This window comes from Onychostoma macrolepis, chromosome 12 (genome assembly GCF_012432095.1).
Source record: "Onychostoma macrolepis isolate SWU-2019 chromosome 12, ASM1243209v1, whole genome shotgun sequence".
NCBI lineage: Eukaryota > Metazoa > Chordata > Actinopteri > Cypriniformes > Cyprinidae > Onychostoma > Onychostoma macrolepis.
The window spans coordinates 3,425,360-3,452,865 of record NC_081166.1 but is presented as its reverse complement, the minus strand read 5'-3'; the positions used below and the strand labels follow the sequence as shown (position 1 = coordinate 3,452,865).

Genomic DNA, 27,506 nt, shown 5'->3' with positions numbered 1-27,506 from the left:
AATTTCAGAGGAAGAGCAATTAAAATATATATGATGAAAGGCTATATGTTAAATAAATAAATGCATTAATTTGTTTTAATGAACACCTACATGACAAGGAATGTGTATTAGGAAATTCATTTTTATTTCATGTTCAGCTGTTCTGCTACACTCTTAAAAAAAAAAAGGTGCTTCACGATGTCATGGAAGAACCTTTTTGACTAACTGGTTCCATAAAGAACCTTTAACATCTGAAGAACCTTTCTGTTTCACAAAAGGTTCTTTGTGGTGAAAGAAGGTTCTTCAGATTATAAAAAGGCAAGAAAGAGATGGTTCTTTAAAGAACCTTTGACGGAATGGTTCTTCTGTGGCATCGCTGTGAAGAACCTTTTAAGTAAGGAATAATTGACGACGGTCCGTTGGATTATTAGAAAATACACACCCGAGGTGGTGATGCAGTCACGACGCGAAGCGGAGTGGCCGTTACACCTCGGGTGTGCATTATTTTTCTAATAATTCAACGGACCGAAGTCAATTATTCTGCTTATACTACGGTTGCCACACCTCAAGACATGGACCAGAGGATATATTTCAAGGCATTCGTCCAGTATTTCTACTTAAATCGCTATTGTGAGGAGGATTATTTCTTCCGCATTTCATCCAACGCCTCCGTTGCTAATTCCAAAACGTCATTTTAAACCTAGTAACGGAGGCTTGAGCCGTTAATAACAGATGCAGTTAATACAGTTAATAACTAAGTTATGAGAGAGAGAGAGAGATTACCTCTGTGCGTCTCTCAATAGTGTTCAACAGCAATGTCTCTAGTTATAGTGAAACTTAGTTCCTTTTGTTCACGAACAGCGCCGTTGTTACCTCGCTTGTGAGAAGTCATGTAGTTTTTAAGTTGTTTACTGATAAAATCGTCAGAGTAGCACTAACAACATTAGTGCGATGTATGCTAGTGTGTGCAAACTGTAACGTATGTGCGGTCTGTGAGGGAGAGAGAGAGAGTATGTGCTTTCTGTACATAAAGCATAATTTTGTGGCAAAAACATTTATTTAAAAACATATCCATTTGTTTACTATATTTATTTATTTGGACAGTGTCGTTGTGGGTTTTGGTTATTTTGCTGTTGTAAGACCTTTGTCATGTAATGCCGTCAAGAGCTGCCTGTTCGCAGTGCGTTTCCCTGAAAATAATTGCACACCTTAGAACGTTCGTCAGCCAATCAGATTCAAGCATTCAACGGCCCCGTAGTATAGGCCTAAGCACCTTTATTTTTAAGAGCGTAGGTAGTCTGAAGTCCAACATTATCAAACTGTCATGTGAGGACACTTGAGAAACACCAGCCGATGCTTTAATATCAAGTGTTAAAAGTCACCAGCTGAAGTAGATCGGACAAGTTTCTTATTATCAATTTCCACCATGAAAGTGCGAGCGGCGATGTTAACGTCTGACCCTTCATGTGTGAGCGTCTGTCAGATGTTTGACATCTCATTAGCACCACTGGATATCAGCGACTGAATTGTAAGTCGTCTTAAAAGGCTCTGGCTGTGTAAACGCATCAGAAGCCTTATTAATCATCCTTTAATCTCGAGCGGGGCGGCACGATACGAGCCGAATGAATTTCTGATTGACTAAGATAAAGAGTGCGAGCGAGCGCTAACATCACGGATCTGGAGGACATTTGACTCTTGCATTGTGACGGAGAGACGGAGAGTTTCTCATCAGGGCCAACAGATACAATCTGTTTATAATGAGCTGCTGAAAAATGGCTGCTTAATGTGACTGCAGACATTAATAATGCAAGTGAGCTTTACTGAATCAACAGATGGACAGACAGACTGATGACAGACTACAGACTTTAGTCACAGCGGACAGCAGATTCAATCTGACACGCATTAAAATGAGGATGTGGACGAAAGCAGCAGTCGCTTCAATATGTTGCCTTAGGAAATTATACTGATACTGTGCTAAATGCATCAGTGCACGGCTATCACTGAGTATCGCTGCTTTTTATTATAGAAATCTGACAACATAAAGCGGGATGTGTCTGTTTTTGGTTTGAATAAAATAAAATAAAAACTGGAAAATATATACACTTTTTTTTTTTTTTTTTTAAAGATATTAATACCTTTATTCAGAAATGATGCATTGTATTCATCAAAACTGACAGTAAAGACATTTATAATGTTACAAAATATTTATTTATTAAATAAATGCTGTTTTTTTTTGTTTTTTTTTCACTTTCTATTCATCATACTTTACTTTATAATGCATCACGTTTTTGAAAAAATATGAAGCAGCACAACTATTTTCAACACTGATAATAATCAGAAAGGTTTCTTGAGCAAATCAGCATATTAGAATGCATTCTTTAGACCGGAATAATGATGCTGAAAATTCAGCTTTGATCACAGGAATAAATTATATTTTACAATATATTCAAACAGAAACCAGTTATTAGTATTTCACATTACTACTGTTTTTACTGTATTTTTTAACAAATAAATGTAGCCTTGAGCATTAAGCATTTTCAAAAACATAAAAAAAAAAAATCCCAATCCCAAAATTTGAACATTGGTGTAATTAAGCATTAACACATGGTTATTTATACACAATTAGTTTTCCATGAATACCTTCTGTGTATCATAACATAAACCACTACTGTGATATAAGTTAACTCATCCTCCGTGTTTTCTGTATTACTGTATTATTGTGGAAATGTGAGGCACAATGACTCTCGTAAAAACAGCTTCATTTGTGTGAACTCAGTCATCCCATCTGATCATAATACTGAAGTAAAGTGACATTTTAGCATCAGAAATGAGTGTTTTAGAGCTTCCAAACATGCAGTACAGAACTCTCTATAAAGAACAGGAAAGAAAACAAATGCAGCAGCAGCAGCTCATAACCTACACCGCGTTTCATTGATTGAATATTCTATTCTACAGTCAAAAATACATTTTGTGTCAGAATGATAGATCGCTCAGTACCGTGTCTGCCATTATAACACAAATCACTGGTTAACATCATTTTCTGGAAGGCAAATAGGTTATAGTTTCCTGAGGTGAACTGTGTTTTTATATATATATATATATATATATATATATATATATATATATATATATATATATATATATATATATATATATATATATATATATATATATATATATATATATATATATATATATATATATATATATATATATATATATATATTTCCATCTCAGTTAAATATGCAAACACAACTGTAAGTAAGCCAACTGTAAAAGTAAAAGTGTAATACCGTAGTACTTTGTGGTATTAAACATCGCTCTGTCTGTCATCAAATGATGCCGCTGAGTGTGTTGATCCACACGATCATGCAAAAGTTTGAGGTTGGTAATTTTTTTTTTTTTTTTTTTTTTAAGAAGTCTCCTCTACTCACAAAGACTGCATTTATTTAATTAAAATACAGTAAAAACAGTAAAATATTACTACAATTTAAAATAACTGCTTTCTATTTGAATATATTTTAAAGTGCAATTTATTTCTATGATGCAAAGCTGAATTTTCAGCATCATTACTCCAGTCTTCAGTGTCACATGATCCTTCAGAAATCATTCTAATATGCTGATTTGCTGCTCAAGAAACATGTCTGCTATTGTCAATGTTGAAAACAGTTGTGTTGTGGATATTTTTGTCTTTGATGAATAGAAAGTTCTAAAGAACAGCATTTATTTGAAAAAGAAATCTTTTGTGTCTTTGTCACTTTTGATGAATTCAAGGCATCCTTAATTTCTTTGCTGCTGTTTCACTTAAATGAAAATACAATTCTGCTATATCTTCACTAGAACAATCACTTTGAACAAAAACAAACTAAACGGACACAACAGAGAGGGAGTTGTTCTGCAGGATCAGGACAGACTGGTACCAGGGGCGGCGCCAGGGAATTTTGAACGCAGGTGCTGAGGGGGTGCTAGATCAATGACAGGGGGAGCTGGGCAATTAATAGTAAATATGACCAAAACATGTTGTTGTTGTTGTTGTTATTTTTTTATATGAATAATAAAATCGCTATATAGGCGCATTTCAAATGTTTATGAGGAGTGGGAGTATTATCGCGCTTAGCCTACTGTATGACATGGGGGCGTTCAAGCAATCATTTTATTTATTTATTTTTTTTCCTGAGGAATGAGCTTAAAATACTACTGTCATTTTTGGACGTGCTTTCTGTCATCTCATGCAGTCTCCGTGAATGGAGCGCTCACAACAATGAACCAGCTCACAGACATAAGAAATAAATTTGCAGAAATCTTGAAAACCTATTAAAAAAAACACAAATAAAAAAACAAACTAATCTTCTCTGATTATGTAGTATAGGTGCATTTTAGGTTTGCTGCAACGGTGGCGGTGATAACGGTGTTGAGCACCGTCCTTCACAGTCATTTAGATTTTTTTTTTATAGTAATAAAAATACTTTAGTTCAGTTTAGAGAACAGACACAACAATTAAAACTGAACGCGGCTGCTCAATGCAGCACACCGAACGAACAACAGTCGCAGATCAGATTTCATTTATCACGTGAAGAGACAATTTTATTTAAACTGGGTGAAATGTGCACGGTGCTTTTACAAGCTATTTAAGCAAAGGAAAGTGAGGGAAAGAGGGAAAACTCAAACGAACTAAAAAGAAACAACTGCTTGACGCCGAATTGCCGCAAATTTGAAAGTGAAAGTAAAATGTGCATGGAGCTTTTACAATTTATTTAAAACTGAATGAAAGCGAGGAAAAGAGGGAAAACTCAAATGAATAGGCGGAATAGGCTATAATACGCCTAAATGCCTATATTAAAGGATGGTTTAGGTTATTATACAAATCAATTTAATATAAATGTGCGACTAGTTGACTACAAAAATCTTTAGTTGGGGGCAGGCCTACTTGGCACAAATGAACGGATCCATTTTTAAAATAAAATGTTGACATTACGTGCGACTGCAAATCACGTCACGTTGTAGCCTATTGCATTGCAGTAGTTATGCATGAGTCAAATGTTTTTATTTTATTTCATTTTTTATGGGGGTGCTATGGGGGTGCTTTGGTTTTTCTTGGGGTGCTGGAGCACCTGCTAGTCCCTCCCTAGCGCCGCCCATGACTGGTACAGATGAACAGTAGAAGTGTTTTCTAGTCTGCTGAACACTAAAGATTTACTGCGTCTGTGACCTTGCAGAACATCAGGACGTGCCATTCTAAATCACATCTGAGACTCAAGCAGAACACCTGGAGAAAAGGTCATACAGGTCAGTAAATGATGACAAGTATTAGTTTTGGCTGAACTATTCCTTTAACTCATAGGACTAATTTACATATATTAAACGCAGTTCATGCATTTGCATTATTTTCCATTATGGCTACTTCACAGACACCTGGTGGATCTTGCACATGCAAAAATAATCATCCTAATGATAGATTGCAAAAATGTTGCAAAGTGAATTTTTTAGGAATTCCAAGGTCTTTAACTAATAAATTACTGATAAATACATAAATTAATTAAAATATATCTCTGAAGTATTTTGTGGAAAACATTTTAAAATAAGTAGTAAACAAACAAACAAACAAACAAACATTACACATTTCTAAAATGGCTTAAAATAACTAAAAATATAACAAAATAAAATCAATTAAAACAAAACATCCAATATATATATATACACACACACACATAAGTAAAAAATACAATAATAAACAAAGAAAATCCACAAAAAAAAAGTAAAAAAAATAAATTCATGGAAACATTCATTATAGATGTCTATAAATACAGGCTTTCCTGTAGCTCAAATAGTAGAGCATGGCGCTAGCAACGCCAAGATCATGGGTTCGATCCCCAGGGAAAGCAAGAGCTGATAAAATGTAAAAACTGTAACTTGAATGCAATGTAAGTCGCTTTGGATAAAAGCGTCTGCTAAATGCATAAATGTAAATGTAAATGACTGTAATTAATGAACGAACACCTTCAATAAACTAAATAAACAAACTTGAAAACAATAAACAAACTTGAAAAAATAAACTTGAAAAAAATATAAAAGAAAATAGAATAGAATAAAATACATACAATATAATAAAAACAAACTACAATAAAATAAATCAAAGTAAAATTCAAAATAAAATAATATAAAAAAATCAGACACCTTCATCATAGGTGTCTGTAAATGATAGCACATGATGAAGAAACACTTAATGACAAATTTAGGCTATTTTTTAAACCAAATTCACATGGGAATTTATACAGAGGTTTAAAGACAGCTTCAAACGTGGCTTATTCAATCAATTTCAGTCAAACTCGTTCTGTTTCATCAATTCCTTTTGCCTCTATAAATAAACCGGATCAACAAGCCAAGAAAAACACATTCTGTTTGTCTCTAAGACACGAGTAAACATTGGTGAATGTGGCCATGCTCTCATACTGACGAACTGCTCTCATTTCAGAAATGCAGTTTATCCGTTCATCAGAGCATCAGAAGACTAACAACTGTGTAAGACGGTTAAAGATGATTCCTCTAATGCCGCAGCTGCTCAATATAAGGCCGCAAGGTCAAACGAATCCCACTTTAATGATTCCTCAGTACATCCCTCGCGCTTTGACGCGAGTAATCAATGCGTGCAGACGCAGCCGTGTGAGCCAAACGCAAACAGCAGCTGGGCTCTGATCTCTGCAAAGCTGTCTGGGATGCAAACGGAGCAAAGACAAGCCTTATTTTCACCAAGAGCCTGACATCTCCTCACAATTAAAACCAATCAGTCTGTACGCTCGAGCACGGCAGGGCAAACACTAGAAACGCCACCGGATTTCACACGATGAAGCTTCAGTAACAGATGCGTGTGTTTGTGTTGCAGTCAGATCTAATGACTCTGACTGGTCTGCTGATCCATGAAACTCAAAAGCTATTCTGCTGCATTAGAGGATTGCAAAAACATCCATTTACTACATCTTTCCAGCAGCGAGTGTCAGCAAACTGAGGTCATGATGCTGCACGATGAACTGCAAACTGAACTTTCAAACATACGTATAAAACAATAAATAAACAGACATACAAATAAATGTATGAATAAATGGACATAAATTTTTTTTTTAAATAAATAAATAAATATAAAAAAATAAACATACAGTATATGGTAACACTTTAGAATAGGGATCACTTAATTAACTTAACTTTTCTCTCAATAAACTCTTAATAAACAGCAAATTAGTAGTCAGTAAGGTAGTTGTTAAGTTTAGGTATTGGATAGGATTAGGGATGTAGAATAAGGCATTAATATGTGCTTAATTACTACTAATAAATGGCTAATATTCTATTAATATGCATGCTAATTAGCAACTAGTTAAGAGACCCTAAAATGAAGTGTTACCATATACACACACACACACACACATACACATACATGGCCAAAAATATCGGCACCCTTGGTAAATATGATCAAAGAAGGCTGTGAAAATTAATCTGCATTTTGTTAAAGTTTGAACTTTTATTTTAAAAATTCACAAAAATCTAACCTTTCATTGGATAATAACAATTTAAAATGGGAGGAAATATAATTATGAAATATAATTGTCCAAATAACTGGCAACAAAAATGAGTACACCCTAAGTGAACATGTAAAAATGGTGTCCCAAGTGTCAATATTTTGTAGGGGCACCATTGTTATCTAGCACTGCCTTAATCCTCCTGGGCATGGAATTCACCAGAGCTGCACAGATTGTTGCTGGCATCCTCTTCCACTCCTCCATAATGGCATCACAGAGCTGCTGGATGTTAGACACATGGTGCTTCTCCGCCTTCCACTTGAGGATGCCCCACATGTGCTCAATAGGGTTCAGGTCTGGAGACACAATTGGCCACTCCATCACCTTCAGCTTCAGCTTCATCAGCAAGGCAGTTGTCATCTTGGCGGAGTGTTTGGGGTCATTATTATGATGGAAAACTGCCATTCGGCCCAGTTTCTGAAGGGAGGGCATCATCTTCTGCTTCAGAATGTTGGAATCCACGTTTCCCTCAATGAACCTCAGCTCCCCGGTACCAGCAGCACTCATACAGCCCCAGACCATGAAGCTACCACCACCATGCTTGACTGTAGGCAAGATACAATTTTCTTGGTGCTCCTCACCAGGGCATCACCACACATGCTGGACACTATCCGAGTCAAACAAGTTTACCTTAGACTCATCAGACCACAGGACATGGTTCCAGTAAGTCATGCTCTTGACCAGGTTGTCTTCAGCAAACTGTTTGCAGGCTTTCTTGTGAGCCAGCTTCAGAAGAGGCTTCCTTCTGGGACGACGGCCATGCAAACTGACTAGTTGCAGTGTGTGGAGTATGGTCTGAGCACTGACAAACTGACCTTCACTTCTGTAACCTCTAAAGCAATGCTGGCAGCACTCGTGCGTCTGTTTTTGAAGCCAGCTTCTGCACCTAAAGCACAGCACGAGGACCTAACTTCTTTGATCGACCCTTGCGAGGCCTGTTCCGAGTGAAACCTGTCTTGGAAAACCTCTGTATGCCACTGGCCACTGTACTGTAACTTAGTTCCAGGGTGTTACCGAACTTCTAGGCCATCTTTGTGGAGAGCAGCGTTTCTGATTCTCAAATCCTCAGAGAGTTCTTTGTCATGAGGTGCCATGTTGAACATCCAGTGGTCAGTATGAGAGAATTGTGCTCAAATCACCAAATTTTAACTGCTCTAAAACAAGATAAACAAATTTGTATGGTCCTGTCAAACAGACAAAAACATGAACATGATGAATAGGACATGTGGCTTTGCATGGTTAAACGACGTATAGCTGTTTTCACGTAGGGTGGACTCACTTTTGTTGCCAGCTTTTTTTGACAATAATGGCTATGTTGAGTTATTTTCAGAGGACAGTAAATCTTTACTGCTATACAAGTTGCACATTGACTACTCTAAAATATATCCAAGTTTCATTTCTATAGTATTGTCCTTTGAAAAGATATACTAAAATGATTGCCGAAATGTGAGGGGTGTACTCACTTTTGTGAGATACTGTATATTATATTATAAGTGCTGTCAATCGATTAAAAAATTTAATCGTGTTAATCACAGTCATGGACTGTGATTAATCATGATTAATCGCAAATTTAAAATACTAGGATTTACCTGTAAATGTGTTGAAAAAGAAATGCATGACAAACTAGGTTAAGGAAACATAACCTTTCACACTTCCGCCAGGTATGAGACATAATCCTCATTATTCTTCTATCATTATTCTTTTGTTTTTATTCAGCCATTATCAGCCTTTATACTGGCAATAAATGTTTACCAAGCCACATCACTTCAATCCCTGTATACATTTACCCAACTATTATCAAAAGTATTTCTAAATAAATACAACAAAACATTTCTTGTGACCTTACGTGAAGTATTATGACAAAATGCATTATGAAGAAGAATTGGACCTGTTCTGCAGCTGCGTTAGAGCTAATATTAGCATCATCCTTCATAAGACAATTTATGAGATGAATAGTACACTTTTACTCAGAACTCACTTCAAACCACCATCGAGTGTTTGTAATAACTTCCTTTTGCGATCACATGTGGAATTTGGTCGTTTACTGTTGTTAAAATATGCCAATAGTCTTTTATATCGCTTTATATCGCACATACAGACAATATCTATCGTAATCGTGTGCTTATTATCTTATATAATCTATAGTGGCTGTTGTCATGTTTATTTCTGCTGTGTAAAAGCCTGAACATGTATGCTCTGCTGAAACTCACGTTGTCCGATGTTACAACCGCCTCTCCGTTCTTAAGTCGTCAGGGATACATTCCAAGTATAATACACATTAGTAAAAGGATCCATTTTAATTTTTATTTGTCTATATACACCTTTGGGCGGCCGCGGTACATTATAAAAGTAGACCAAAAAACCGCAACTCACGGCTCTGTAATTTTTTCCCATGACTATTTTCAAAATAGCCCACTTGTGCCGCTACCCTGGCAACACTGGTTCACTGTACCCTCATCACACAATGATAGATGACGCAAAGAAGTTGGGGTAAAACCTTATCAAATGATTAATTTTCGTAAAAAAAAATATTAACGTGTTAAAATGTTTTGATTAATTGCATACGTTAACACATGAATCGGCTTATCGATTATCATGCCAGCGATTCGATTCAATTCGATATCACAATGCTTCACGATTATATAAAATTTATTTTGTGCTTTTTTATTAAATTATATAAGCAGGCTACTTTTAAAATTATTATGTTAATTAATATATTAATTAATATCATTAATTATTGTTAAGAATTCAAAGTAAATATAGCTTCAAAACATACAAGCAAATATAAAGTAATAAAGGGGGGAAAGACAATTAAAAGTGAGTAATGGGGCTTGATTTGTGGGACAAACATGATTATTGACAGGGTTTTAGTGTTATTAAGCAATATAAAATCTAAAATAGCAGAAAGTTTTGTGTGAGGCGTAGGTTTGAGTGTTGGGTTAGGGTGAGGGGATAGAAAATACAGTTTGTACAGCCAATAAAGCCATTCCTCTATTTTATGCATCTAATGATTAATTCAATGAAATGTATTTCAGATTGCAGAGAACAATGGCATTATAGATGATAACAGTGTCAGAGATGTAATGAGTTAAACTCTGCCAAAAGGTTGTTGTTGTTTAAGGTAGTTCAAGGTTTGTGCAGGCTGAAGGTTTTCAAAAAGACTGTTATAATGGTATGTTTTTGTTGTTTAGTGAAATAGAAAACATTAGTAAAACCGAAAACAAATGGTCTAAAAGGTTTTTAACTGCAGTTCATGGCATGTTCATGAATTCTGACTCAAGGTTGAATCTAGCCTAAAGCTTGTTCAAACTGTTTTTCTTGTCTTTTTTTTTTTTTTAATTGAGGTTGCAAGATTTTATATTTTGTCTCCAAAAAGGCCTAGGCTACGCCGTTGTTGTTGTATGTGTTGTTTGTTAAGTAAAATGAACTAGAGAAAAAAGTCAAGAAATTCTGACTGTGTGTTAAACTCTTTTCTATCTACCATTAGGACACATTATGTTTTTTTTTTTTTTAAATGGTATTGGGTGTGGATTTAATGTTTAATCGCAATATTTCACAAAATCTGAAATGCAAAAAAAATGTCCCGCTTCAGGGCAATTCACCCTACACACACACACACACACTGTATTACGGAGCCGATGAGACGCAAGGCGTGTGGATCCATATGCAAGCTTTTATTTATAAACATGGTCAAAACAGGCAGGGTCGATTAACAGCGATCAGGTATGGCACAGGCGAAACCCAAAAGAAATCCAAAAACGGGAATGGTCGATCGACGGTTAAGAATATCCAGAGGGCTTGACAAGAGAGGTAATCCGTAAACATGAGCAATAGTCCAGGCGAGGAGCAAACAGTCCGAAACGGCAAGCAAAGGGTTAATCCAAGATACGTGGGCAAGAATAAGGAACTAGGAAATCAGGAAACACAACAAGACTAGATTAAGACTAGAACTAGTACCTGAGACTAGGAACTAGAAACTAAGACGGGAAATGGCTCCGTAAAGTACTATCACTTGGAGAGCGATAAACGCAGACAATACTCGGCGACTTGAGCAGGATCTGAGTGGGTGTTATATAGTGCGTGTAATAGCTTTCAGGTGAGTGTGTGATTGGTGACAGCTGTGTGCAATCAGTGCAATGGATGATGGGAAATATAGGGTGATGTGTAACAATCTGTGTGGTGTGAAAGTCAATGTAATCGGAGGGCGACCTCTGATGGCAAGTGAACGGAAGACCACGGACAGGATTCGTGACACACATATATACACACATACAGTGCCCTCCAAAAGTATTGGAACAGTAAAGACAAAATTACTCTGTTGCTGTGGAGTCAAGACATTTACAAATATGATTAAAAGATGAATACGAGACAAAACTACAGAAGTCACATTTTATTATTGGGTGATTCAACACACAGATGTTTTACCAGCTAAGAAGTTCAGCACTTTTAGAGTTTCATCCCTCTATCTGATGTGAGCATAAGTATTGGAACAGTTGCCTCACAGGTCTTTCTAAAGTGATCAGCTGTGTCCTGTTGCATTATTTCTTCAGATATTAAAAGCAGGGAATGTGTCGTATCAGTTATATCCATTACTTCTGCATTCTGAATCTTGCATTCGATGATAACACACACAAACCAGGATGAAGATGAGGGAGCTGACTTTGAGAGAAAAGAAAGCAATTTGGATGCTAAAAGCAAAGAGGAGGTCAATTATAGCTATAGCAAAAACAAAGGGCATGGAGAAATCAAGAGTTTGGAAACCACCAGCGACACCAGCAACCAACAACGACCTGATCGGCTGAGAAAACAACAGTAGCTGATGACAGACAAATCATGAAAGCTGTTAAAATGAACCCTAAAAGATGTGTCTGTAAAATCACCAACAACTTCCAGAAAGCTGGGGTGATGCTCTGACAATCTACTGTCCTCAGGAGACTTTGACACAGAATTACAGATGCTACACAGCAAGATACAAACCTCTGACCAGCTCCAAAAATAGAAAGGCAAGATTAGAGTTTGCAAAAAAGCACAAAGGTGAGCCAGAAGAGTTTTGGAACTGTGTTTATGGACCGATGAGACTAAGATGAACCTTTATCGAAGTGATGGGAAAGCAAAAATGTGGAGAAAAAAAAGGGAACTGCAAATGATCCCAAGCATGCAGCCTCATCTGTAAAGCATGGTGGAGGTGGTGTCATGGCATGGGCATTAATGTATGATGACAGTAGCAGAATGAATTTGGAAGGGTACAAAACCATCTTGGCTACCAATATTCAAGAAAATGCCACCAGATTCATTGGGAAGTGCTTCATATTGCATCAGGACAATGACCCAAAACACCCTGCCAGTTCAGTGAATGAGTTTATAAGGGCAAAGAAATGGAAAGCCTTAGATTGCCCGAGTCAATCTCCAGATTTAAATCCGATTGAACATGAATTTCAGCAGCTGAAGAGGAGAGAAAAGGCAGAAACTCCCCAAAACAAGCAACAATTGGAATTGGCTTCATTAAAGGCCGGGAAAAGTATTTCAAAGGATGAGACCAAGAGTCTGGTGATGTCTATGGGTCACAGACTCACTGCTGTGATTGTGCGCAAGGGATCTGCAACTAAATAATAGCTTTTAATCTTTTATATCTGCCTTATGTTCAACTGTCCCAATACTTATGCTCACATCAATGAGTGGGATGAACTCTAAAAGTGCTGTTCTTTTTATTTGGTAAAACGTGTGTTGAAACGGCTAATAATAAAATGTGACATTCTGTAGTTTTGTCTCATATTTTCATCATATTTGCAAATGCCTTGACTCCACAGCCAACAGAACAATTTTTTCTTCAATGTTCCAATACTTCTGTACATGTACGTACGCACACATATACATACATATACGTACGTACATGTAAAGAAGTATTGGAACAGTGAAGACAAAATTGTCTGGTTTTGTACCCTTCCAAATTCATTCACACACACACACACAGTAGTGCTGGGCGGTATACCGGTGTTTATTTTTCTTATGATATGAATTTTTACAATACCGGTGTTATGTAAATAACGTTCGGAATGCGACACTGTTTGAGAGGGGTTTCTTTCACTATTGCATTGTGGCGAGGACACAGCTGTATGTGTTACTAAGCGTGTTCTGATGCTGTATAACGTGATGACACAGAAGAACTCATCCACAATATCCACCGCGCGCTGCCATCAGCTCCCGCGTCTCACACACGAGCGCAACTTTAGCACTATATTTAGCAACTTTCAAACCCTTTTAGCGGCTTTTTTCCATAGAATATACAAGTATCTTTAGTGTAACGTTAGATGCATGTTGATTTTATCAGACTCTCCTGGTTAACATGTATTAATTGGTCGTGTTTAGTCATTATTTAGTGTGGAATTTTTCTACAATATTCGCTCATCATGACAGTAAAATAGGGCATTCCAAGTCAATCTACTGCAGTTTTTCCTCCCTCAATCAGTAGAAAATGTGGTTAACACCCGGTCATGCATGAAAAAAAAAAAATACCGTCATATACCGTGAAACCGGTATAATTTTGAAAAATACCGTGATATAAATTTTTGGTCATACCGCCCAGCACTAACACACAGTATATATATATATATATATATATATATAATTAATTCTAATAATTTATTAGATATTAGTTATTATATTTTTTAATTCTCTTTTTAGTTCAATGGTTTATATAAATGTAATACATTTGCAGTGCTGGGTAGTAACTGATTACATGCAATTTGGATTATGTAATCAGCTTCCAAATATTAAATACCTGTATTTAGATTATTACAGTATGTCTAAATTATATTACAGTACACTATGGTTTAAAAAATGCTTAAAAAGTTTTTTTTTTTTTTTGTGGGTTACATAATTATATATTATTCTGTATAATTCATATTATATTGAGTTAGGATAAAAGTAATCTAAAAGTAATCAAAAAGTAGTCATTTCATATAATTGCTACAATTTCCATCATTAATTTGTAACAAAAACTACTTCATAAGTAATCTATCCAGCACTGTATGTATGCATGTATGTATGTTTGTTTACATATTATACATTTGTATTAATAATAATAAATAATTTGTGTATATAATGCCAAATGTAACTTTTCAGACTTTATGAAAAATAGAGCATCAAAGATATAGGTCCATACAATGCCAGATGTGACTGTTTTAAACAAACAAACAAACAAATAAATAAATAAATACAATGATTAAATATATAAGAATTTAAAAATAGGCATTATACCATTATTATCTAATAAATTATAATAATACAGTACATAAATTTCTCTGCCTTCTCTCATTGAAAAAAAAAAAAGTTATTTTGCATAAAGACAAAAATCATTCTTGGCCCCCGCAGGCCTCCATATGTGCTATTATGAAGTGAAGTCTCAGTTCTCTTCTAGGATACAGCCCTCATCTTGTGAATTAATCAGCGCTGCATATTTATGCACATGATTTCTCACAGCTTCAGTCCAAACTGGAAATATGTGCACACGGGGCAGCTGAAACGTCGCCCGTTCGTTTCACTCTAATTGAAGAAATCTCCAGCTCAGAGGGATCTGATTCACTTTCCAAAGGTCTACACTTCCTTCTGAACAATCAAAACTGTTTCACTAGTTAATATAGTGCACGACTATGAAATTAAAATTAAACAAGCAATGTGCGCTTGAGTAACAGTTAAATAGTTGCAGTTGGCAGACATAATATACCATAAAAGAAAGAAAGAAATCCTGAACAGTCAAAAGCATTCTATCCAAAACTGCTGCTTTGTGCAGTACAGATTCATACATAATTAATTCATTTCCATCCGATTGTATTTGTGTAGCACTTTTCACTGCACAAATCACTCCAAAACAGCTCTACAGAGAATAAAGCTTCACAAACACAAAGGTCATTAGACTGAGGAAAAATAGGGCGGTAATAAATGAATACACAAATAAACTATAAAACATATCAATAAACTTTCCAGATTTCTTTTGTGAATCCAGGCTAAAGATTAAAAAAAAAAAAAAAAAAAGTATGAATGAAGGAACTCAACAAATAAGTAAATGAATGGAGGAATCAAATAAATTCATAAATGAATGAATACATAAATAAATGCATAAATGAAAGAATGAATTAATTTCTCACTTTGTTACACAGAAGGTTTTCCCTTTTGTGAATAGAGTTAAAGAAAAATAAAGTGAATAAATAAAAAATAAAATGAAAGATACAAATATATGAATGAATGAATCAATAAATAAATAAATAAACAAACATACATAAATGAATGCCTAAACAAACATGAATGAATGAATTCCAAACATTTTGACCAATTATTTTTTTCCACTTTCCCAGTCTTTTGTGAACAGAAAATAAATAAATAAATAGCACACTTTGTTTGGTCCACATTTCTGTGTTTTCCAGACTTTTGTGAATCCAGGATAAAGATGTATGTATATATACAGTGGGTACGGAAAGTATTCAGACCCCCTTAAATTTTTCACGCATTGTTATATTGCAAGAAGAAAAACTGAAATATCACATGGTCCTAAGTATTCAGACCCTTTGCTGTGACACTCATATATTTAACTCAGGTGCTGTCCATTTCTTCTGATCATCCTTGAGATGGTTCTACACCTTCATTTGAGTCCAGCTGTGTTTGATTATACTGATTGGACTTGATTAGGAAAGCCACACACCTGTCTATATAAGACCTTACAGCTCACAGTGCATGTCAGAGCAAATGAGAATCATGAGGTCAAAGGAACTGCCTGAAGAGCTCAGAGACAGAATTGTGGCAAGGCACAGATCTGGCCAAGGTTACAAAAACATTTCTGCTGCACTTAAGGTTCCTAAGAGCACAGTGGCCTCCATAATCCTTAAATGGAAAACGTTTGGGACGACCAGAACCCTTCCTAGAACTGGCCGTCCGGCCAAACTGAGCTATCGGGGGAGAAGAGCCTTGGTGAGAGAGGTAAAGAAGAACCCAAAGATCACTGTGGCTGAGCTCCAGAGATGCAGTCGGGAGATGGGAGAAAGTTGTAGAAAGTCAACCATCACTGCAGCCCTCCACCAGTCGGGGCTTTATGGCAGAGTGGCCCGACGGAAGCCTCTCCTCAGTGCAAGACACATGAAAGCCCGCATGGAGTTTGCTAAAAAACACCTGAATAAGATTCTCTGGTCTGATGAGACCAAGATAGAACTTTTGGCCTTAATTCTAAGCGGTATGTGTGGAGAAACCAGGCACTGCTCATCACCTGTCCAATACAGTCCCAACAGTGAAGCATGGTGGTGGCAGCATCATGCTGTGGGGTGTTTTTCAGCTGCAGGGACAGGACGACTGGTTGCAATCGAGGGAAAGATGAATGCGGCCAAGTACAGGGATATCCTGGACGAAAACCTTCTCCAGAGTGCTCAGGACCTCAGACTGGGCGAAGGTTTACCTTCCAACAAGACAATGACCCTAAGCACACAGCTAAAATAACGAAGGAGTGGCTTCACAACAACTCCGTGACTGTTCTTGAATGGCCCAGCCAGAGCCCTGACTTAAACCCAATTGAGCATCTCTGGAGAGACCTAAAATGGCTGTCCACTAACGTTTACCATCCAACCTGACAGAACTGGAGAGGATCTGCAAGGAGGAATGGCAGAGGATCCCCAAATCCAGGTGTGAAAAACTTTCCCAAAAAGACTCATGGCTGTATTAGATCAAAAGGGTGCTTCTACTAAATACTGAGCAAAGGGTCTGAATACTTAGGACCATGTGATATTTCAGTTTTCCTTTTTTAATAAATCTGCAAAAATGTCAACAATTTTGTGTTTTTCTGTCAATATGGGGTGCTGTGTGTACATTAATGAGGAAAAAAAATGAGCCTAAATGATTTTAGCAAATGGCTGCAATATAACAAAGAGTAAAAATTTAAGGGGATCTGAACACTTTCCGCACTCCACTGTATGTATGTGTGTATATATGTATGTGTATATATATATATATATATATATATGAATCAATAAATAAACATACATTTATAAGTGATTTAATAAATAAATGCATAAATTAATAAATGTAAATATAAAAATCTAAATAAACAAAAAAATAAATAAAAGCATAAACAAAAGCAGAAATAAAAGCATAAACAAATAAATAAAAATGCTTAAACATGAATACACTTTTTGACCAATTAATTAGTCATTTTCCCAGTGATAAATAATAGAAAGAAAGAGTTGCAGATCTGAACAGCAGTCTGTTAACTGGTAATCTTTGCTCAAGTTTCTCTGCATATTTTAATCTGTGGCGTGAGCTGAATGATTTCCCATCTTCATCATCAGAAGCGTGCGGCCGTACATTTGAGCTGAATCAACACAATTTTACAAGGGTTTTATTTTAAACAATGCTGCTCTGAGCCATGAGGAAAAACAAGCTATTTCTCTTGAAGTAGACATCAGTCAGTCCAGGTCGTCCAAGAGCTCCTCTGCTAAACTAGCAGACGACGCTAACTTCGGGTCGGCTGCATCTACTAATGTCTCCTGCAAACGTGTGTCACTGAACAGGACTGATGAGAGAACGAGGGAGACGGAGAAGACCATGATTCTAGCGTGAGTTGGGAAGATGAGGTAGTCCTGTCTGAACAGGAAATGAATATTAATAATTAAGAGCGGTGGGGGGCTTTTAGCGAGCAGCTTGATTGCCACTTACAGAGATTTGGCCTGCGCTGATGCTGCATTTGCAGACGACATAAAAGGACAGAGAGTCACCGTCGTCTTCCCACAGAGACTCTACATCACCGCTTCACATTTCTGCTCTGTTTTACATCACATTTACAACATCCCTGAGTCACGCTTTCTGTCAGAAGACCCGCGTGAAGAAGCCTGTAGCACAGCTATGAATCTGAAAATTGATTACTCATGTTAACGGCATTCAAACAGCCGCAGGGAAAACATAACAGACAAAACATGACGGCCGCCAAAATGGAACCGACTCAAATATGTGGTAATGAGCAATAATGATGTCTAAACTAGATTTTTGCATATTCTAAAAGGAAGCATGAGTGGTGCTTGCCCATAAAAAAAAAAAAACACCTCGGTGGTTGCTAAGGTGTTACAAACGATTTCAGGGATTCCATGCTTTTTAAAAAGAAAATTACAGATTTTTCCTGATGTTTTGCCTGGGAAAAAGTATTACAAATAAAATAAATAAAAATAAATTAATAAAAAATGAGTGGTTGCTAAGGTGGTCTGAGTGATTCCAGGATATCCATGTTTTTTTAACCAATAAATTACAGATTTTGTTTCCTAAATCTTTGTCTGGGAAATTAATTAATTAAATAAATACACACCCATTTATAAATAATAAAAATAAAATAAAATAAAATAAATAAATGCTGCATAAGAATACACTGAATAAGTTACATGCTTTAGTTAAATAAAAGAATTTAATAATAAAATGAAATATTCATATTTCTAAATAAAACATTTTAGAAAATAAAACAAAATATCAAAATAAACAAAAAAAAAAGCCTAATAAAACATCATAGCAAAAAATAAATAAATAAATAATAATAAAATTAAACAAAAAAAGCTTACTAACTGGTGCTGTTAGTAGGAAATGGTGAATGCAGACAGAACAGAGTGTGTTTCTTTCCGTTTAACATCAGCGTTTCACCTGCTGCTCCTCATCCCTCCAGGAGAGCAAATTCTCAGTTTCTTAAATTCCCGGTTTTCACTCTCCTCATCTCAGGCAATTTTCTGCTGCAGTGAACACGCGGCACGATGATCCACTGAAGAGCTGCCGATGCTGAAGTCTGCTGCTGTCCTCAGAGACACACGGGCGTCTACCTGATGGCCTGCAGGAAACTCACGCACACTTATCGCTCGCTGCGGCCCGCACCGACTGCTCTGGGCTCTTTAGAGGATTCACTCGGTGCTTAGGAAAGACGTTCTCCAGAAGGAATACCACAGAGAAACACAGTGTTTACTGCTGTGAGACGGCCAGAGTAAGGACTAAGACAATGCATCATGGGAAGTACAGGAACAGCCAATCATTCCCACATGAAAACCACAGACAGACAAACTGATTGGTTGAGCTGATTTCAAAAAGATACTGTAAGATGGCAATAAACACACATGCTATATTAATGTTTCATACTGCTATGTTGCTATGAATCATAAAAGCCCTAAAAACCTTAGACTAACTACAACACTAAATGCTAACTGTTAATCACCTACTGATGTTTTTCATTATATTGCTGTAGCATGAAAGCAATAAACAACAGTTAAGGGAGGTGTTCTTTTTTACACACTTTTTATATGAATGGATGGATGAATAAATAAATACATACAATGTCAAATAAAGAAAAAAAAGTAAAATAATAAAATAACAAATAAAATGCATCAAATAGTGCAGCGAGGCTTACTGCTTTAAATGAATCCTAACTAGATTATATGAAATCAAATTTGACTTTTGCTATTATTCAGTATGTGTGTATAACCACCACTGATTCACTGTAAAATCACATACACTATTGTTTTAAATGAAATCAAATTTGACCTTTATTATTACTGGTATATTACATAAAACAAGTCTTACAAATTTGATCAAATATTTTATGCCACTGCATCATTAATCGATCATATTCATGAGTGAAGCCAGAGAAGTTTCATAAAGCGTCACAATAGCACACTAAAGCTTAAAAAAACAACAACACTTGCTAAATGGTCCCTAATTAGTGTTAAATGAGTGTGTGGTGTGGTGTCAGCGGTGGAGCGGGTGTGTGGGATAGATGGGTCAGAACGGCACACGGAATAAAACCCTTCCTAAAGTGATTACAGTAAACCCATTAGAGAGCCAGAGCGGAGCACCATTCCCCTCACACATTCACACTAATCCACAGCACCTTGCGCTATTTTCTCTCGTTCTTAGTCCTGAATTGAAAACGGCACACAAAAGATGATCAGATTTGAGCGATGGAAAAATTAAATAATACAAGCTGCCTGTGCGATTCTGAATCCTAAACAGCTCTAACAGATTGTTCTGAACTTCTGCTAAATTTAAGCTTTTGGAAACCTCATCACGCCACAGTATTCTAAGTCAATCATGACGAATTTGTCATCATCATACGAATAAGCCCGTTCTGACTGATTAACGACTAAATTTATGCATTTCTCAGCCTTCATTTAGCCGTAGCATGACGCTATCTGGAAATCTGCGCGCTCCTGCTGGATGATCTGCACGCTCATCTAGCTTTAATGCTAATGAGAGTTTATCACACAATCACGCTGCTAACTGAGTTCAGAAAGCAGCCGCGATAGCCATCAGCATCCATTAGCATGCTAGCATGAATAGACTCCGGCTCATTTTTGTGCTTAAAGATAAAGCAAGGTCAAACCTCCACTGCCAGACCGATTCATCAAATAACATCACTGCAATTTAGCTTTGTGATCTGATAAATAATTATCTATCAAGCATAAAGAAAAGATCTCCCTCAGAATTCATCATCTTACTGATAGAATCCACTACAAATGTCACATGCTACCGTTCAATCATCATGCTAGCATTATTCATAAACCTGATTATACTAAACTTGCTTAGAATCGACTGGTTTTAACTAGCTGTTTAGACCAGGGGTTTTCAAACTGGGGTCCAATGAAAGAAAAAAATTATTGTAAAATAAAAAAACAATTAAATAAATCGGTAACACTTTACAATAAGGTTCATTAGTTAACAACATTAGTAAACATGAACTAAGAATGAACAATACTTCTACAGCATTTATTAATCTTAGTTAATGTTAATTTCAGCATTTACTAATGCATTATTAAAATCACAAGTTGCATTTGTTAACATTAGTTAATGCACTGTGAACTAACATGAATAAACAATGAACAACTGTATTTTCATTAACATTAACAAAGATTAATAAATAGTGTAATAAATGCATTGTTCATGTTAGTTAATACATTAACTAATGTTAACAAATGACACCTTATTGTAAAGTGTTACCAATAAATCTAACACTACAATACTATAGCACAAAAAAATGATACTATCCCAAAAAACAACCACCACCACCACCTAATAATAACGTAATAACAACAACGTAATAATAATAGAAAATTACAATTCTTACACTAATATTTTACAAATAATATTGCACACATTAATAATAATAATAAAATTAGGGATGCCAACGTTAACGCATGCGATTAATCAATTTTTTTTAAATGCAAATTAAATTATTTTTTGGCCTACTTTTATAATGTACCGTGGCCGCCCAAGGTGTATATAGACAAATAAAAATTAAAATGGATCCTTTTACTAATGTGTATTATACTTGGAATGTATCCCTGACGACTTAAGAACGGAGAGGCGGTAACATCACAAACAACGTGAGTTTCAGCAGAGCATACATGGTTTTTACACAGCAGAAATAAACATGACAACAGCCACTATAGATTATATAAGATAATAAGCACACGATTACGATAGGATATTTGTATGTGATTTTCTTTAGAAGGATGTGTACATCTGAAATTCTAATTTGTGCAGCGATATAAAAGGCTATAAATAGCATATTTTAACAACAGTAAACGACCAAATTCCACATGTGATCGTAAAAGGAAGTTATTACAAACACTCGATGGTGGTTTGAAGTGAGTTCTGAGTAAAAGTGCACTATTAATCTCATAAATTGTCTTATGAAGGATGATGCTAATGTTAGCTCTAATGCAGCTGCAGAACAGGTCCAATTCTTCTTCATAATGCATTTTGTCATAATACTTCACTTTATTTAGAAATACTTTTGATAATAGTTGGGTAAATGTATACTGGGATTGAAGTGATGTGGCTTGGTAAACGTTTTATTGCCAGTATAAAGGCTGATAATGGCTGAATAAAAACAAAAGAATAATGATAAAAGAATAAGGATTATGTCTCATACCTGGCGGAAGTGTGAAAGGTTCTGTTTCCTTAAACTAGTTTGTCATGCATTTCTTTTTCAACACATTTACAGGTAAATCCTAGTATTTTAAATTTGCGATTAATCATGATTCATGACTGTGATTAACGTGATTACATTTTTTAATCGATTGACAGCACTAAATAAAATATTTAAATTAATTCATCTAACACTAAAGTAGTATATTAAGTACAAAACCAATGCATAGTCATGCAACGTAATAGAAACTGAATATTTTACAAATAATATTTAAACAAATTTAACATTAATAAAATGTAATCGTAAACAAACATACACCTAACACTACAGTACTATAGTGAGTACAAAAATTGTAAGAATGTAATGCAATACAGAATAAAGATTTTTTTTCAAATTACATTATACATTTAATAATAAATAAATAAATCTAACACTACAGCACTATAATGAGTACAACAAAAATAATAATAAATGCAATACTGAATATTTTCCAAGTAATATTTTACACAACTATAATATTTATAAGAAAAAATAAATAAATTGTCACAGCATAAATTGTATATTTATAATTTTTCACAGTATAAATTGGATAAAATTATTCTAACTAATCTTTAAAGGTGAGTATAATTTGCTTTTCAAGGGTATAGTTCTTTAAGCTCAAAAACAGAGGAAACCTAACTTTGATCTAAATCTAAATAAAAGAAAAAAGAAAATCAGAGAAGACAAACTCACGCGCAGAAAGTCAAATGGCATCTAGCAATGCAGTCCTGGGAAATAATTAAACAGGAAGCCGCACTACTTCAGAGAAGCGTTAAATAAGTAAGAACAAACATGAAATAATCAACATCCCACACTCATCTGATATCAGTGCCAGCTCTTCATATCAAACATCCTGCTATAATTAAACTGACCGCTGAGAATCACACAGCAGCACAGACTATCTCCATCTTTCTTTAAGGGTGACTTCCTTCTTTAACCTTTAGTGACTCTGCTGAAATGCTCTCTAAATGAATTCCCAACGTTTGGTTTCAAGGCCCGAGACCCGACGTGCTCCCTCTCCCTCTGAAATACCACATAAAATAAAGCACTAAATGACAACAAAGACGACACGGCATACGATGGAAATAACTCGACCTTTACCTGAACGACAGAGCCATCATATGCATTTCTGAGGTCACCAATCCCAGACAGAGGTCCAACACTCACAAAAATGGTACAAACTTGAACTTTGATAGCATCACTGTATGCATCTGAAAACAGGTGAGCAGATACAGCAGAACAGAAGGGCAAAATGTGACTAGCGGTAAAAGTGAGCAAAACTAACCAACACCAGACACCGCAAAGCATTACAGCACTGCAGAAACATGTCTGCTGTTTATCATAATCATAACAAATCACTCATGATTACGTTCAGTGATTCAAACAAACTATTCATTCAAAGTGTTAATTAAACTCTTTTCATTTAGATCAGTAAACAACCAATGCACTGGATAGCTGGCCAATCAGCGCACACCTCGCTTTTCAGAACGATGAGCTTTGTAAAGATCGAACACGTTTCAGAGAGAAGCAACCATAATGTACAGTACGAGTAAAATTATGTGTTTTTTGAACCTTAAACCGTGTAAACATTGCATTACACCAAATACACAACAATGTTATTTTTAGCATCATCATATGACTCCTTTAACTTTCCTGAGGTAAATGCAACGTTAAGAGACATAGTTCATAAGCTGTTTTATTTAACGTCTATTTCATTTGTAATATATGATTACAGTATATGAGACATGATACATTTCAGTAAATTATACTGCATCATTCAACATACCTTCTGATGTTCATTCTTGTTTATTTTGAGCAACGACTTGCATTAAAGCAGAAGAGACTAGCGCTGCCGCTTGAACTGAAACGGCTACAGCGATCTCTTGCGCCACATTTAAGAGCGCCAAAACGGCATTTATTGTTTGAACTTTGTGAGAAAATGTACCAGATTTGAAAGCTCAGTCTTTTTGTTTTTTTTTTCATATCAGAAGTAACAAAGGACAAAGCACTTTGCGATTATGGAGTAGGAAATGAGCTACAAATAATGCTTGCTGAAGGGAAAACCGCAGATCTGGCAACCCTGGCTTGAACTACAGGTGGTTCATAGGGTCAAAAATAGAACCTGCGTTAACCGCACAGCATTAATACGTACTTATTGCTTTAACCTGGACAGCCCTACATTCAACCCAAGAAACATTTTCTTCACACAAGTTGGAGTCTGACACGTTTTTCCGCAGACATGACTGCATGTGTTTGATATTGTGCTGAACTTCAGTTCACTCTTCCACTGACGCTCCACCTCTCTGACTGAGACCTTACACAATGTCTCTGGAGGAGAAGCTCTGGATTATGAGTAATTGGGCTCAGAGGAACGAGCGCTGAGACTCCATCACACATCCCAACTTCCTCAAGACATAAAGTCACCATGTAATTATCCTGAAAATTGAAGTTCAGCTCATAATTAAATCTGCTGCACCTTTTAATTCACCCAGGAGTTACGGCTAATGCTGTGTACACTGTGGAGTCCAGCAAAAAAAAAAAAACAATACATGACACTGTGAAAAAGCATTAGCATGTGGCTAAGCAAACAAAGGAATATTCTAATAAGAAATTGATAATCATGTCTTGAGCAGAAAATCAGCATACTAGAATGATTTCCGAAGGATCATGTGACACTGAAGACCGTTTTCCCAGTATTTTTGATTAAATAAATGCAGCAGAAAAGACTTTATATAAAAAAAAACAAAAAATAAAAACAACAACAACAACAACAACAACAACTACTATCTAGACTGATCAATGTAGAGAGACCAGAAAAAAAATTTAAAATAAAAAACTTAGAGCTAATTATTACTTTTGCATATGAGCTTAAGGATAATATGAAACATTATTCACAAGTGCTTGTATGCGGTCATTATGGGTGCATTATTGAGGAAAAAAAGAAGAAATAAATGATGCATGCTATTTGATCACAGTTTGAATTGTTGAACTAGAGAGAAAAAGCTTTTAAAATTAATTTTATATTGTTCTTTAATGCATATGACATTGGTTACTCATGTAAAATGTAAAAATGATGGTGGTCTCTTCTGGTTAGGAAAATGAGAAAAGTACTCAAGCACGTAATTGTGTGAACTGCAGCCGTTTGGAACAGTTTTCCCAGAACGAAAAACGAGAATAAGGGAAAATAAAATTACAAAACATGAATGGATTGTCTGCTTTTCCAATTCACGAGTGCATTATAGGATTACAGGCTGACTAATATTAACATGCTCATTAATATTCCCTGCATAATTATCAGAGCTGAATAAATTCTAAATTGATAAATTAAATTGATCAGTTCCATGTGACAGTCATTCATAAATGCAATTAATTACAACCATTCCAGTCATTTCTAGGCATCTAAAGGTGAAGAAAATGTCATTTCTTTATTGAATTTGGCCGTTACTTTACAATCACACCCACTGAGAATATTTCTGTATGAATATGGCTTATTCATACATGTTCAGTGATCTCTTAGCACTGCAAAAGGTAGATCAGCAATCCATCGGTTGACAAAAAAAGAGCATAAGTGATGTTGTAGCTCAGATGCTGCATTGCAGAGAGAGACTGAGCGATGGTGTGAGTGGAACTAACGCCTGTTTCACACATGCTCCGTTTGCAGAAGCAGCACTGACTCATTGTGCTTTCACACAGGACAAGTTTGCAGTCCGCTCCTGTTTACCACAGACAGACACAACATTTATCCATTATTTTGTTTGCATATATACTTAAAGTGCTTTTTCAGCATTGTAGTGATCCTCTTATCACAGTACAGTTACACAATCTTTCATTGACATTCACGTTTAAACTCAATTAATATAAACAAAGTATTCAATTAATTGTCTATAGATCTGTCTATTAAGTTGCTCAAGCAAGTGGACACACATTTAAACACAGCATATCGCCTACTTTTCACAAATATTTTAAATTAAAACTTACAACTGACAGAAACAGTCGGCTCTCGTGCCTTTTACATTTAAATCTTTATTACAAACAGTCCCGCAGGTCTTTCTACCTCCACAAGACACAAGTGCATATCGAGGGGATACAGCCAGAAGGGTGCAAGTGACATTTTTGGTGAAATGGAGATATATACATCAAATGAAAGCTCTTAATGAGCTCTTTCTACTGTCAAATGTACTGTCATCCACGAGTGTACAAATTTGTATTATAAACAATTGAAATCAGTACACAAAGTCAGATCAAACTATGGTCAAATTTGTGTTTTGGCTCTCCTGTAAAGTTGGTGAAATGTCACTTACACGCTTCTGGTTCTCACCCCTCGATACGTTTCCTTGTTTATCTAAAAGTGCACTTTTCTTTGTTTTAAACCTAGCCAAAACGCCAGTGAAACACAGTAGACTTGAATTATATCTATTTATTGTGAAATTACTACATTTCCATGTCAATCCATGTTCATTTTTTAACGTGAACAAAGCGCTGTAACTTTAATTCAGCGCATGCAGCACAGCAAAAATAGACTCGTTGCGGAAACGATCGCTGCACTGCTGCAGACGCACTGCAACCGCGTGCAGTGTGAACGTTTTAATCCGTTAACATGGGTGCGGAAAAAAATACGCACCACAAACGGAGTATGTGTGAAACAGGCGTAATCTGTCCAGCAGCTGTTGGTTTACTATCGCTGGCATACTAGTCTACACCAGTGATTTTCAATCCTGTTCCTCGGGACCCACAACTCTGCACATTTTGCATGTCTCCCTAATTTACACACCTGATCACCTTCAGATCATCAGCTCATTAGGAAAGAGCTCCATGAACTCAAATGAGCGTGTCAGATGAGGGAGACATGCAAACTGTGCAGAGCTGTGGGTCCCGAGGAACAAGTTTGAAAGCCACTGGTCTACACACTACTGTTCACAGATCCACAGACTCCACTCCAAAACATACTGAGCTGCCCTGATATCAACTGCCTACATAGGGAGCATGCTAAC

The 27,506-nt window shown here is 36.0% G+C and overlaps 1 protein-coding gene and 1 long non-coding RNA gene across 3 annotated transcripts in view; one reads left to right on the top strand and one right to left on the bottom strand.

The window, feature by feature from the left end:
• dock1 (dedicator of cytokinesis 1) overlaps positions 1 to 27,506 on the bottom strand; it is a 304,321-nt gene that overhangs the window by 74,517 nt on the left and 202,298 nt on the right. The gene's annotated exons all lie outside the window — the stretch shown is intronic.
• On the top strand, positions 391 to 19,785 carry LOC131550819 (uncharacterized). Its single transcript, XR_009273633.1, has 3 exons — positions 391 to 1,507; positions 5,196 to 5,265; positions 19,281 to 19,785. It is a non-coding gene; the product is annotated as an uncharacterized LOC131550819 (long non-coding RNA).